The sequence below is a fragment of the Xenopus tropicalis genome, chromosome 5 (genome assembly GCF_000004195.4).
Source record: "Xenopus tropicalis strain Nigerian chromosome 5, UCB_Xtro_10.0, whole genome shotgun sequence".
In the NCBI taxonomy this organism is placed as follows: Eukaryota; Metazoa; Chordata; class Amphibia; order Anura; family Pipidae; genus Xenopus; species Xenopus tropicalis.
The window spans coordinates 94,351,704-94,366,915 of NC_030681.2; the positions used below are offsets into that span (position 1 = coordinate 94,351,704).

Sequence of the window (15,212 nt, forward strand, 5' to 3'; positions counted from 1 at the left end):
ATAAAACACAGCCAGCACCAAGGGTCTTGTAGTTCAAACAATCTCAAGTGTATTGCATGTATAACCAACGTTTCGGTCAACCAATGTTCAAAAATAGTCCCAAAAGGGACTGAAACTTTGGTTATACGTGCAATACACTTTGATTGTTAGAACTACAAGACCCTTGGTAATGGCTTTGTTTTATTTTATATATATATATATATTTAATGCATCATGTGCACTAATTGGATGATTTAATGGACATCTCACTTCCTATTCACCATCCTGATGACGATACCTTGTGGATTGAAACGCGTAGATAGTATGTTCAAATAAATGTTCATTTCAAAAATTCATTTTTTTTGGATACTGAGGCCGTGAGTGCTTTCTATATACAGTGGATGCATCCTTTTGGGTTAGCACCCGGCTATTGTCTGTGGATAGTGATGTAGCGAACATCGCCAAAAATGTTTGCGAACCTGTTCGCGGACTTTCGCCAAAACTCGCGAATATTCGCGAACTTTGCGAACCCCATAGACTTCAATGGGAAGGCGAACTTTAAAACCTAGAAAAGCCATTTCTGGCCAGAAAACTGATTTTAAAGTTGTTTAAAGGGTGCCACGACCTGGACAGTGGCATGCAGGAGGGGGATCAAGGGCAAAAACTTCTCTGAAAAATACTTTGTAAAAAAAACGCCAAAAAATAATGCCAAAAAAAACCGCAAGCTATTCCTATGTATATGCATAGGCGATAAAACAAGCAAAAAAACGCGGCGGAAAAACCAAGGCGAAAAAACGCGGCGCCAAAAAAAAACACGGCGAACCCAAAGTGGCGAACATCGGCAAAAGTCCGCGTTCGGCAAAAGTCCGATGTTCGCGCAAATTAGTTCGCCGGCGAACAGTTCGCTACATCTCTATCTGTGGACTGGTGAGTGCCGATATTTGCAATCTTATACATAAATATATACATATAAGTATGTTGGGCGAGAGCGACATCACTATTTTTTGGATCAGAATATCATATATCCCATGCCACCTAGGTTAGTACATGCACTGTACAGATAACTTTCTCAGGTCTATGTATTCTGCATGCATCCATGTAGAAAAAAGTGCAGGGCATGCCTGTTGTATGCTGCTGCATTTCAAAGGAAGGGAGGCAATGGCTGGAGTAGGAAGTAAGTGACTAGAATTACTGGGGGTGCCAAACAACTGATTTTATTTCTTTTCTGAGGCTATATTATATTAATGGAAGCATTTAAGTACAGCACTTTTTACTAAATATTATTCTTTCTTCTGTGAAAACCAAAATGTTAAAAAGAGACAAATGTACACTCTATGGTTTTCAAACTGTACAGAATTCTGCAGCCTATGTTTCCTTGTAAACCCAACAACCTTCATATAACCAACCTCACATCACTAACACCATATTGAAATTCTAATTGTGAGCTTTCTTGGTCATCACACAGCCTACTAGCATGTTATCAGTGTTTTTTAAACGATAAGTTAACCTTTTATTTTAAAATCCCGTACAATTACTCCACCAGCCCCCAGAGTAACATACCTTTCTCCCTGCATGCATTTTTATTTGGTTTCTCTATTACAAGCAGCTGAACAGCAGTTCTTTAAGTTACTTCCTTGTTCAGCGTGATGCTCTGCTACTTTTGTTATCAGAGCACTCTTTCTCTCTATGAAGACCTCAAAGAGGTGTCTACTGGGCATACTCACTGCCTCTGCTCCAATTAAAATCAATCAGGCATGCACAGCTTTGATGTCATCATAGTCGGAGACAGAAGGAGTGCTCATAAAGCAAAAGGGGGAGGAGCTTCATGACAAGGAAGTAACTAAGACAACTGCTGTTCAGCTGCTTGTAAAAGAGAAACAGAATAAATCTGTATACAGGGAGAAAGGCATGTTATTCTGGGGGCTGTATAGAGCAATTTTAGAGATCTTTTAAAAAAAGGTTTACTTATTCTTTAAGGCTGCACTGCCCTTGTGTACTACCAAAGACTTTTGAACAGCCATAACAGTCAAATAGGTAACCAAAAGGAACTAATAAACAACACTTACATATAAAAAAATATATTAGCATGAAAGCTCTATATCTGTACTACACAACATAACTAAAGTGATTATTTAAGCCCCTGTATAATTATAGCATTTTAGAAAAGGCAAACTCTACAGGAATATTATGCATCATAATGTTATAGAAATACACACTGAGATTGTTTTCTTTTGATTCCATCTGCTCTATTTCGAATAGGTGGAAATTAGAAAAAATTAGTTGCATAAAACTTGAATTAATTTATCATTAGAGCAACAAAAAAATATTCAGGTCATATATATTATGAATAAGGATTTGCAGTATCTGGGATATGAAGGAATCTACAAGAATCCTTATTCTTGTGATACAGCATGCCCTGAATTAAAATTTTACCAGATGTACTTAAACAAATATAGAATAGCTCTAATTATTGATATGAACTTTATTGAATTCAAAATCTTTATGTGTCTGAATGTTTAGAGGGAAAGAAAATTGGGATGGGATAAAAAAATATCTGCTCTTGCCAATGTTCATTTTATGTGCAGTGTTTAATCTTCTTTGGTAAAAGATGCTGTTTTAAGGCACTGTAAAGAAAATGGGAGGGATGGCTAATTTGTAGCTAAACTAAGATGTTTACTGCTGCTCACTATCAAGCTGTTCAATAATAATGATCCAAACATCCGCATCAGAGAATGAGACATAGAGACCATTGGGTTATTTAGCACATTAACAGCATACTGTGATTTATTATTCAATCGTCAATCTCTTCTCTATTCATAGGGTATATTAGAAATACAAATTGTTGTCTATAGAAGTTCACTTAACCAAGAAAATATTGAATATTGTGGTTTTATAGAAAAAATATAAAGGCACATAACATGGTGGAAAAAAAGTCAATAAATAGTATTTGTTACAAGTCTATTAAGTTTAATGTTGTGAAAATGAAAATAAAATACTTCACTTGCAAGATTCCATTTCTTTAAAAGAAGCATTATAGTGTCCTGCAAAGTGCCTAGCCATGCACAACATTTTGCCACCCCCATGTTTGTAAACCTAGATATCCCACCCCTAGAAAACTGTGGCTTACTAAATCAATAGACTATTGACATTTTAGGGCAAATGGCTTTAACAAGGAATTGGTAAAAGCCCTTAGTAATGATAGTTGAATGATAAATGATAATGATGGAGTAATTGCAAACATATCTCTGCCAAGAAATATCATTCATTCTTTAGCTAAATACAAAGGACAGTAATTTATAAATAACATAGTGCTGTTTTAATATTCTTTTTTACTAGTTACTAATTTCTGGCCCAAGGAATTCATATTCAAATATCTATTTTCCATATTTACTATTCTGTTTATTCACAAAACTTAAATTCTGAGCAGCACTCCAGACTTCAGTGCCGGCATATCCAAAATGGCAGGGCCTATGTCTGTAAAGTTTGTATAACACAATGCAGAATTGGTGAAGGGAGTTGCACAAGTTGGTGCCAAATTCAACATAAGAAGTTGCCCAAGACCCATGTTCAATGCGCAATAGAATGTTATAGGAAGCCTGGGTTCTACTGTACAGTTCTACTTCAAATCATGAATCCCTCTGTATAATTTGCAATGGAACCTAAGCAATGAGAGTGGTGTTCAGTAGTAATGAGTCAATCTGTCCTGTTTCGATTTGCCAAAAAATTTGCGAATCCAGTGGTGAAAAATTTGCGCAACGGTGAAAATGTTGCGCATCAAAAAAAAATATCGCCCGTGGCTATTCTTTTGTCATGAGGCTATTTTTTTGACACCCGCGACTATTCTTTTGACGCAGGTGACAATTTTTGGACGTGCGGCGAATTTTTCCGCAGCAAATTTTTTCATCCTTTTCACAAAACAATCCTCCAATGGCGAAACACGCCGCGAATCCATGCCTGGCAAAACATTTCACCACGAATCCATGCCTGGCAAAACATTTTGCCCATCACTAGTGTTCAGCACTGTCACTAAGCTCTAACACCCTATAAAACAGAACGGTGTCAATTGCCAATCTGACAAACATATTTCTATTTTGGATCAATTTGTCCAACAAAAATGCTTCATAAATCATCTGAAAATTAGTTGGTTAAGGATAAGTGAATCAGCATAAAATGCTTAAAAACTGGTGCACAGGATCTTTAAGTGTCATTTCTTCAAGTGAACACTTCAGTAGCTATATTATATTTAAAAATATCACCAGCTAGAACTTCACTTAATATACTTTACATTTCATACACGATAGCTTGATAAATTTCAATCTAAGGGTTTTCTGAATGACATTTAAATATATGCATTTGCAGAACACTGCAAAAAGTACATTTTTTAATATGATCATCTAATGGAAACATCAAAAACTCAGCTGCATATAAAGGGATCTGTGGCAGAATATAATAAGAGGAAAGGTTTATTATTCAAATGCATATATATGCACCATAATTTCCATCAAAGAACTGCTTTTCGTTACTAGGAGTTCAAAGACCCCAGGATTTAAATCTGCATTTTATTCACAGCTGCCTCATGCCATGGCAATGAATGTACTGTAAAATAATATTTTACACTGGCCCATCTGCTTGTTAAAAGACATCAACTTCAATTCACTTGTTATGGAAAAAATGAATCACTGTCGGTGTGATAATTAAAGGTAGGTTAAACTGTCCTGTTCTAAATCATGATGTTCTGAATGGCCAGTAACATCAAAAGTTGAAAAAGATCTTAATATACATTTAAATTTTATATTTCTTTAGTAGGCACAAACAAACTTTTTTCATTAAAGGAGAAGGAAAGGTAAACACTAAGTAAGATTTATCAGAAAGTTCTATGTAAATACAGCCAAAAGCACTCACACAAATACTGCAAGTCCTCTATCCAATGAAACTCAGGGTTTCTTGTTTTCCTTTTTTGTAAACATGTTCCTCTCTCAGAAAGATCCTTTATTCCTAGGGCCAGAGTCTGTGCAGATCTTTCCTCTATCCCCTCTCCTGCTCCCGCCTCCCACAAGAATGCTAAGAACTACCTCCCCCCTCCCTTAGGAATGCTACTTAAAATGGCAGCTGCTGTCTTAAGCAAATGGAAGAAGCTTCTAGAGCTGTTTACTCAGGTATGGTAATGCTTTCTGCAGGATAAATATATTATCTAGGTGGCAATAATGTGGCTTATCTATTGGCTGTAAAATACCAAAATGGCTTTTCTCCTCCTTTAAAGCAGCAATCCTACTATTTATAATTATGTTTTGTGTATAGGCTTTAGCACCCTATAGCCTTTATCTATCAAAATAAATAAATGTTGATCCTTTTGTTGCATTTTTACTAGTTTTATCCTTTGGGCTGCCACCTTGCACACTATAAAGAAGCCAGATTTGCATAAATTGAATTGATAACAGAAGATTAGAGAGTAAAACTGATTTATTCACTACCCATCAGTATTAGTTAGTTAATACAATACTGTTTAATTTTTTGCCATGCTGTTTTTGTATTTTGCTCTATCTATATACTCTATTCTTCCGATGCTGTTAGTATAATTGAAGGGTCTATGCCATATATTTCTTTTTGATGTTTTTCCCTAAGTCTTTAATGCCATATCTGTAGTGGTTGTACAGTTACTAATATACCTGTGGAGTCTGTTTATATATATGAAGTTTCCCTATGCTGTCAGTGCTATTCCTGTGCTTTATTTTGTGTTTCATTTGTTAATTGTTTTATACAAACCTACAACTAAAAATCTGTTTATATACTGTGTCTATGATCTATCTATTATTATCTCTTTCCATAACTATTATACTAATCCAATGGCTTGCTACAAAGACATACATTTGGGGAGGGGAACCAACCTGGGTTCAAACATGCATACACAAATCACCAGCAGGATTTATTATGACATCTATAAATAAACAAGTGTATTGTAATTATTGTAATTAAGATTAGTGGCTGCAATGAACCTTACACATTAGTTGCCTTAACTTTCTATTTTAAGTGATTTAAGCTTAGATTCAGATCTTATCTTTTATATTCTATAAGCTATTCTAATATGAATAACCTAATCTTGTCTATCTCTTTGCTTTCCTTATGGCAATCCCACCCAGAGTTATCAGCACAGTGCCTGTGGATGTGTGTAATATTAAATTAAACTACGCTTTGTTGAATCTCTGGGAAATAAAAACATCTATTCTGCCTGAATGTGCACATTGTGACTTATTCAGAGCCTGTACTTCAGAAAAACAAAATAATCAAAGAAGGAAAATTCTGGTATCATGAAAAACTTACAAAAATGTAATCAAAATATTGATAAAAGTAATAAAAAGGGCAAGACCTCTACTCACTGCAGCATGAACACTATGCTAGAAATTATCATGCAGGAATAGTTCAGCCTTGTAAATATGTGAGCTCCAATTGTAGAAAAAAATAAATTAGAAATGACTAATAAAATCTGAAGAGAAAGGTGCTCTTAAACTCCAACACTACCAAATGTATAGTTTCAATATTTATTTAAAGAAGCCCCTGCTATTCTTAACTTTCTGCTTTCTCATCTAGTCCTATTAACCTAGATATACATATACAAGTACCACAGAAAAACTACTGAACCTGTAATAATTCAATGTATTTAAGCACAGAACAATTGCATGAACATGCTTTCTGTATCACACAAGAAATGAGCAATGAGCTAATGCATTCCTTCAGGAGAATTTTAAACATGATTTATCCTGTGAGGAACAACTGAGTTTAAAGGGATAGTTCACTTTAACATTTAAGGGCACTGAGAGCAACATCCAAGGGGTTGGTGAGCAACATGTTGCTCACTAGCCATTGGTTGGGGATCACTGGATTAAAGTTTTGTGTTTATTCTAAACCCCTTCTTAAAATACACCAGACAATAAAAATAGAGAGAGGTGACTAAAAAGGAAACATTCTTTCCTGTTTCAAACAAATAACCAGTCTACTGTGAAGCCCTCTGTATAAACAAATTTCTTTCATCCCTCAGTCAAAGATCTTTTGAATTTTGTTTTTTTTTTATGTTAAAAGAAAGAAAATAACAAAACAACAGATTTCTTAATTAAGCCTAGTTATTGAACTAATGTTAAAAAGTGGGGTATTTGATATTGAGACAGGATTAATATAGCAGAGCTTTCATTTTAAAATAAGGCAGCAGAAATGTAGTTTCCATATAGGTTTCTGTTAAGATAAGGATCAAATCCTTTAGTGGCTATGGAGATTGTTTACATGTTTCTTCTTAAAATTCAAAAATGTTTTATCTCTTGAAATTGGTCGGTCCACAACAATGTACAAAGTACAAAGTACATCTGGCCCCATAAATTGTCTGTAAAATAAGTTAAAGGTCATATAAACCTTTTATGACTGCATAATTCACTTCCTGAGGTAACAATGACTTTGGACCAAAAAGTGTTAGAGCAAGAGGGCAGATTTATAAATATACTGTATTAGCTTTTTCTCAATTTCTCTTTTTTCAACTTTGTGTTTTTTTTCTTAATTCTTTATTGTCATATGACAATTCATACTTTATTGCCAGGGAATTCTCAGCTAAGAGGAAGTGTTTTACACTAAAAAATATTTTATATTAAAAATAAATGCCCTTGAGATCCCACATATTTCTTTCATAGTGTTTACCTATATAATATGAAAAATACATATTATTGTTGTAGATTTTACAGTAAAGCAAAAGAAATACATTTTTTTTTATAAAGTAAAGAAAACATAGGTTTCCAACCTAATATATAATATTTACATTTTAAAGACTTGAATACACAAATTCCTTACACCAAAACAATCCATAGAAGGTGGTATTTTAATATTAGATTTTATTTTTGTGAACTATAATAGCAATGCAAAACTGTCACCTTTTTATTGTCAGTGATTTAGATTTCTTCAATAACTGTTCAGTTATGTTCACTTTTTTACTAATTTACTTTTTATATTTTTCAAATCCGAGTTATTTTTTTTTTAATTTGTAGTATATTAACAAATATTGTCTCTTAACAAAAACAACCACAGGCATTACCCAAATTAAAAATCAGAAGTGTGTGTTTGTATCTTACATCAGGAAACTCTAGAGATGATAACGTTAACTTCCATTTTTCCAGCACTGACTCCCAATATATACATGTGTCTTCATGATATAAGACCTTAGGCATTTACACACTGTAACAACCTGCAGATGTCACAGCCTTTTTATCCAGCTGATGGATGACCAGCCTTTTCCAGCAAGCAAAGAGAGATTGCATCTCTCAAATATCTAGAATGCGTACTCAGTGCTACATCAGCTACATGTCCCAGGGTGATTTTATATGCTGCCAAATCCTCTAAAGAATTACATTTGATGTTTATGTGTTTGCTGTAAGTTATATTTTATGATAACGACACTTCTTATGATAATAACCTCTGATCTGTCTTTCAAGAGAAGTAGGTGAGCAAGGAATTGTTTTGTTTTTTTCAGCTCAACAAGGTAGCATTCCAATTTATTTGCTTGGGATTCAGTAAATGAAATTTTAGACAATACTAAAGATTTATGAGGTAATTGTCATGATTAATTTAAGATACGTTTATGGCACTTTGATGCTAACAGGCATGGTTAGCCTATGCCCTCCAGTTTTAGCTAAACTACAGTATATATGTTCTATAACAGCCAGACGGTCATAGGGGTTATATTGCTAGTACTATGATACTTAGCACACAGTCAATTCTAATAAACTGAAGCTCAGCTAAATGTAATCTATATGAAATTGTTCATGTTTGCTGGAAACCTGCAAACATAATCATAATTTGCTCAACGTGTTAATCTCTGGCCTGGCAAGGAGCAGATTTCCACAATAGAGACAACAGTGCAATAACAGTAAAAAATATAGAACATGTTAACAGAGATGGAATGGTTCTTGGTTTATGCCATTTTACATCACTGTCAGAATAGTAAAATAATGTAATTTTCTATATATTTTTTAAAAGGTAACATTAAAACTGGATTTTAAACATTGTTTAACAAAATCAAATAAGTCAAACCCAGAAAAACATTATATTTACGCATTTTGCATTCTTTGTAGAAATCCCAAATCTATCTGTAATTGAATCTACTTTTCCAAATTACAAACCTTTTTTTCTGGCATAAATACATTCAGTACAATTTATTCAGTACATGAGTACAGTACCAGTGTGGCATCCCAGCAATGTAGAGATATATCACAGCTTTCCCATAGCGATTCTGTTTCTGCCACAAAACCACAATCAATTAACACTACAGTAAAAGTATTCTAGGTTCCTTTTCCATTTTTTATGAACATTGATAATGCATATCTGCATGTTGATTTTTTTTTTTTAAACTGGATGAGCAAATGTGATACGACAGATGCAATAGCAAAATGCATTAAAATAAGCTATCCCGCTATAACCTCTACTATAAGGTCAATGTGATAAATGTGTTACAGATATTGCATTTTAAAATATTAATGTAGTTTTGGGGTCTCCTTTCTTGTTTGGAATAGAAATTCATACAAAATAAAAAATTCATAAATAATAATGAAGTACTTTTTGTAGTAATGACAAAATGGCCTTACCCTGCCCTCCCAGCAAACTGCATATCTCCCAACAGAACTGTAGCAGAATACAGATAGCACATATCAGCAAAAGATACTATTTGTGAAGTAGTGTATTGCACGACAGTTCTGTTAAATAGCACTTAACAGCACTTAAAAAAGAACAAAAAATCTTTATTAATCCAACGTTTCGAACACTAAGGGGCACATTCATGAAAACGCAAGTTCGAATCCCGAATGGGATAAATTCGGATTGGATACAATGATTTCTTAAGAGTGCAAATATCACAAATATGCTTATGAAAAAATCATTTTAGTCACGTATAGGTACGAAAAAGTCGCCGAAAATATGCCGAACGAACGCTCAGAGCATTTGTGGATTAGTGAATCTCCCCCTAAATGTGTTCTTCTTGAGGGACAAACCAACAACTTTTTGGTTTGTACCTGAAGAAAAACATATTAAGTATATTTTTTAACATTTTTAATCTTTGATACATGTATTTTTTTACTTTTTAGCAGAATATCACAAATTTTATTCACTTAAATATTCATTTTTTTAATGAAATTTGTGGTTTTTAATATACACTATGGATACTTGAGATATATATGGTGGGTTGATCTTATGATCCTTATAAGCATTAAATGTTAGGTTATATCTATATTTTTGAATATGTGAGCCCTTTTTGGTGATACAGCAATATTAAGCTGTTTTATCAATCCTATGATAGTGTCTATGGCTTTTGCCATGGGACCTGTCAATATAATACGTATTGGTAATTTGCTCTATTTATATATATAGGGCCAGACAATTGGATTGTTTAGGCTTGTTTTTATTATCTTATTGGGATAATTAAGTGCCTACCATGATTTGGGTGGTATAAGTTTGTGATTACACATTACACATGTCATGGAATATGCTAATGAATGAAGTGCACTGATTGGATGTTTTTTGTATTTAACTTTACACCTCACTTCCTGTTCACTATCCAGATGACGATCCCGTGTGGATTGAAACGCATAGATAGTATGTCTAAATAAATAACTGAATCTTTGGACACTTATGCCATGAGTGCTTTCTATACATTGGATATATATTTATATATACACACACACACACATACATACACACACACACACACATCTTGAGTAAGGTCAACAAAAAGTTGAACATTGGATATCAATATATATATATATATATATATATTTATATATATATCAACAAAAAAGTACCGTACTCAACAGGCTCAGTTGGAGTAAATGCTATATATGTGTTATATCCTATAACACATATATATGTATGAAGGTTTATATATATATATATATATATATATATATACATATTTATGTGAAGAAATAAAATAAGACATCCTATAGTCAGTGCATATCGTAATTAGCGATGCAGGTAAGTAAAAAATGTATGCAGTGTAAGTATAAGAATAAGATTTACAGGTATGGGACCCATTATCCGGAAACCCATTATCCAGAAAGTTCTGAATTATGGAAAGGCCCTCTCCCATAGACTCTATTATAAAATGATTTCCTTTATCTCTGTAATAATAAAACAGAACCTTGTACTTGATCCTAACGAAGATATAATTAATCCTTATTGGAGGCAAAGCAAGCCTATTGGGTTTATTTAACATTTAAATAATTTTTACCAGACTTAAGGCATGGAGAACCAAATTATAGAAAGATTCCTTATCCGGAAAACCCCAGGTCCTGAGCATTCCGGATAACAGGTCCCATACTTATAATAAGAAACTTTTAAAAAAAATATAATTTAGGTGACTATCTGTTAATGTTTTACATCAATAGATACAGACTGGGAAGAATTAGTTATGCTGTGTGGAAAGCAGCAAATTATAATCTGGCACAGCACTAGTCTACAAGTCATATCAGTGTAGTCTAAAGAAAAAGTCAGAAGCAAACCCCATCTACCCACACATAGATTCTTCTCAAAAAATCATGTTTCTGTACTATTCAGTTGTCAAATGCAGCTTGGAAAAGGACTGGATGGGGATGCTGCTTATAAAGGATTCAATAAAGTCTGTACCTTCCTAGTACTAATGAGACAAATGATACAGTATGCATGATATAGTGTTGTACATACAGCTATCTATATTCAGTGCAAAATACATTTTTTAGCTATTCAAAATATGTGGAAATTGCTGCAATATGTATGTGCCATATAGTTAGATAGTATTTCTACAAGCACAGAACAGGGATATTATCCTTACAGGTGACCATCTGCTACACTTTTATGGATAGTATATTCTGAATTTTTTAAAATGAAACCAAGTTGCTTACTTAAAATGTATTTATAAAGATAGAAATCTGCATCCTTATATATTCTAAATGTCAGCTGAAAAGGTGCTTAGTTTTAGAGATGTAGCGAACTGTTCGCCGGCGAACTAATTCGCACGTAAATCGGGTGTTCGCAAGTTAGCGAACTTTTAGCGAAGTTCGCAGTTTGGGTTCGCCTTAGCTGGAGCCAAATTTTGACCTCTCACCCCAGAGCCAGCAGATACATGGCAGCCAATCAGGCAGCTCTCCCTCCTGGACCACCCCCGGACCACTCCCTTCCATATATAAACCGAAGCCCAGCAGCCATTTTACATTCTGCCTGTGTGTGTTTGAAGAGATAGCATAGGGAGAGAGCTGTGCAGTGATTTGAGGGACAGTTTAGGTAGCTTTGCTAACTAGTAATCTACTTTCTACTGCTCTGTATGTAGCTGCTGGGGACAGCTGTCCTGCTGATCTCATCTGCTGTAACCCAATAGTCCTTGTAAAAGCAGTTTATTACACAAGTTTAGAAATGTAGTATGATTTCTGCCCTTTACAGCACAAAACGCAACGCTGTGTCAACAAAGTATTTTTCAGAGAAATTCTTGCCCTTGATCCCCCTCCTGCATGTCACTGTCCAGGTCGTGGCACCCTTTAAACAACTTTAAAATCAGTTTTCTGGCCAGAAATGGCTTTGCTAGGTTTTAAAGTTCGCCTTCCCATTGAAGTCTATGGGGTTCGCAAAGTTCGCACTTTTTTGCAGAAGTTCGCGAACGGGTTCGCAAACTTTTTTTGTGAGGTTCGCTACATCCCTACTTAGTTTTAGTCAGAAACTATAGGCAAGCAGGCAGTTTGGAATTTATATTAATGGTGTCTTGCACCAGTGTCATAGCATATGCATTAGAAATAAACATCAATGCTGCTAGATTAAGGTATTCTGATGCTTATTACGCCACATTCCATTCATGCCTGTGAAGATTACTTTGTACTTTAAAGTGTTTCAGTTGAGTGGTGTCGTGATCACACTGAGTTTTTTGCATGCATATGTTTATACAGTAGCAATAATACTTCATCTAAGAACCGGCAAGTCTGGCTTTGATTTTGGGTTGGCAAATTAATAAACATAATGTTACAAAAATAACAGTGTGTGTGAGAAAGAGAGATAAGGCTCGGAATACTGGGTTATTGGAGTGCTCTACAGATCACAGTCTTCTTTTGGAACTGGAAGGATAGCAGAATCTCTCTGATCACTAAGTGAATTTTTTTTAAAAAATCCTGTCGCTGCCTTAACCCTCTGTTTTGACATAATTCTTTTAAATATTTTATCCCACAAATGTGAAACTTCTGTTTTTCTTACTACATGTATTGTTCCAGTGATTTCCAGTCTCCAAATGGGTAACAGGCAAAAAGACTTAACACTACATCCAATTTAGCTTCCCACAAATTAATTGCTTGTTGCGTGTTGTGTAATTTGAATATATACTCATGTGTAGCTATGTTTAATCACATTTTATTTGCTGAATTAAGCCATATGTATAATCTAGAGAATTATTGCATGATTTTTTTTTTTTTACTAAAAACATTTATGTTTTATGTGGCCTCTTTGTAAATGATATGCCTGTATAATTTGGCTAAGTGCAGTAGCAGCCTAGTTTGCAGGAATGAATTATAACTGATAGCTTGCTCCTCTGACACTCATAGAGTTCTGTCTTGTGTCAGAGTGCCACTGAGTGATTTGTTAGAAAGATTTATTACAGATGAAATTAACAAACATTTACTGCTTTAAATTAATGAGCAGAGAGAAATTTCTGCATATACAGCACTGCAAAATTGAGCATTGGTAGCCTTCACTGGAAGATCTGAAACTAATGATGCTAAGAACAGACTTTTAAATGTATATTTATATTTTTTGCTGAGCTTTCCAAACACAAGATACTGTCATTTAGAATGTAAAATGTTGGTTGCAGCTAATTATTTTCCATCTGCGCATATTAGCTCATTCTCACCTTGTTTAGTTCTCGTCAGCATATAGATACACTTCAACACTCACATGCTGCCCTTGCAACCTTGTTTACAGCTGCTCCATGCCTTGCAATGCAGAGCCTTAAATAAAGGATAGGTCATATGGACTAACTTACTAGAAATCACCTTTAATAATTTATTCAGTAGACAAAGATGCATCAGCTTAGTCCATGTGCCCTATCCATTATTTTTTCCATCTTAAAGAAAGATTATAGCTTCAAAGTTCCTTTGTTTTTCTGTACTGCCAACAAACTGCATAATTACATCAGTTATGCTATTAGAATGCCAAATTTCTTTTCACCCCAAGTGTCAGAGAAATAGGCAAAGAGTGAGCATGTTAAAGTGTAGGAAGATGACGGTTGAGAAAGGCTTAGAGGCGTATAAAATCTAAAACAAGTAGTAGTATATTTTGAAATATTTTCCTTCATCATATATAATTCTATATAATTCTAGTTGCATGGGGAAGTATACACTCTGGCACACTATTTACTTTCTGAAAAAAGAAGTGTAAATGGCTATAAAGATTCCAGATATATCCTTAAGGTAAATGCACTTTCATCATAAAACAAGGATTCTCAAGCAAGATCTACAAGGTCAGTCATTTCTTCAAGACCATATGAAAGACTCATTTACACTGACTACATTGCTATCATGTTGTCTACATAAAAATATATGAAGTCACAAAAAATTTGTTGGTTTTGTAAAAATGATCTCCCTGCTCATTTTAAAATATAATAGGACCCCTGCCTCTCTAAGGAAAGATCACATCATTGCCTTTCTGTTGTTTAGAAACATAAACCCAAGTTCTTTTAAGGTGGCCATACACGTGGCGATCCGACGATGTTTCGTACGACCATCGGTCGCACGAAACATCGTAAGATCCGCCACACACCATTCAGGGCTGAATCGGCAGGTAAGGAGGTAGAAACAATAGGATTTCTACCTCCTTCTGCCGATTCAGCTCTGAAGGGAGAATTTTGGTCAGGCGCCTTCTATGGCGCCCGATCAAAATTTTCTAACTTGGCCGATCGGCGAGCCGACCGATTTCAGCAGCTTCCTGCGATATCGGTCGGCTCGCTGACATGCCATACACGCACCGATTATCGTACGAAACGAGGTTTCGTACGATAATATCGGTGCGTGTATGGCCACCTTTAGTTTCTGGCCATAAATGACAATGAGAAAGGAATCAGTTGCTTTCATTAGTATAGATTAGCAAATAAATCATAGATAAAGAGACTGTGAGTGAAATCTTCAATAAAATAGACAAACTGCCAGATAGATAAGCAACAGTTCAAGAGTTCTAGAGTTACATAAAAATATGGATATTAGGTA

The 15,212-nt window shown here is 34.6% G+C and overlaps 1 protein-coding gene across 4 annotated transcripts in view; it reads right to left on the bottom strand.

Moving 5' to 3' along the window:
• adgrb3 (adhesion G protein-coupled receptor B3) overlaps positions 1 to 15,212 on the bottom strand; it is a 475,647-nt gene that overhangs the window by 411,133 nt on the left and 49,302 nt on the right. The window lies entirely within an intron of this gene.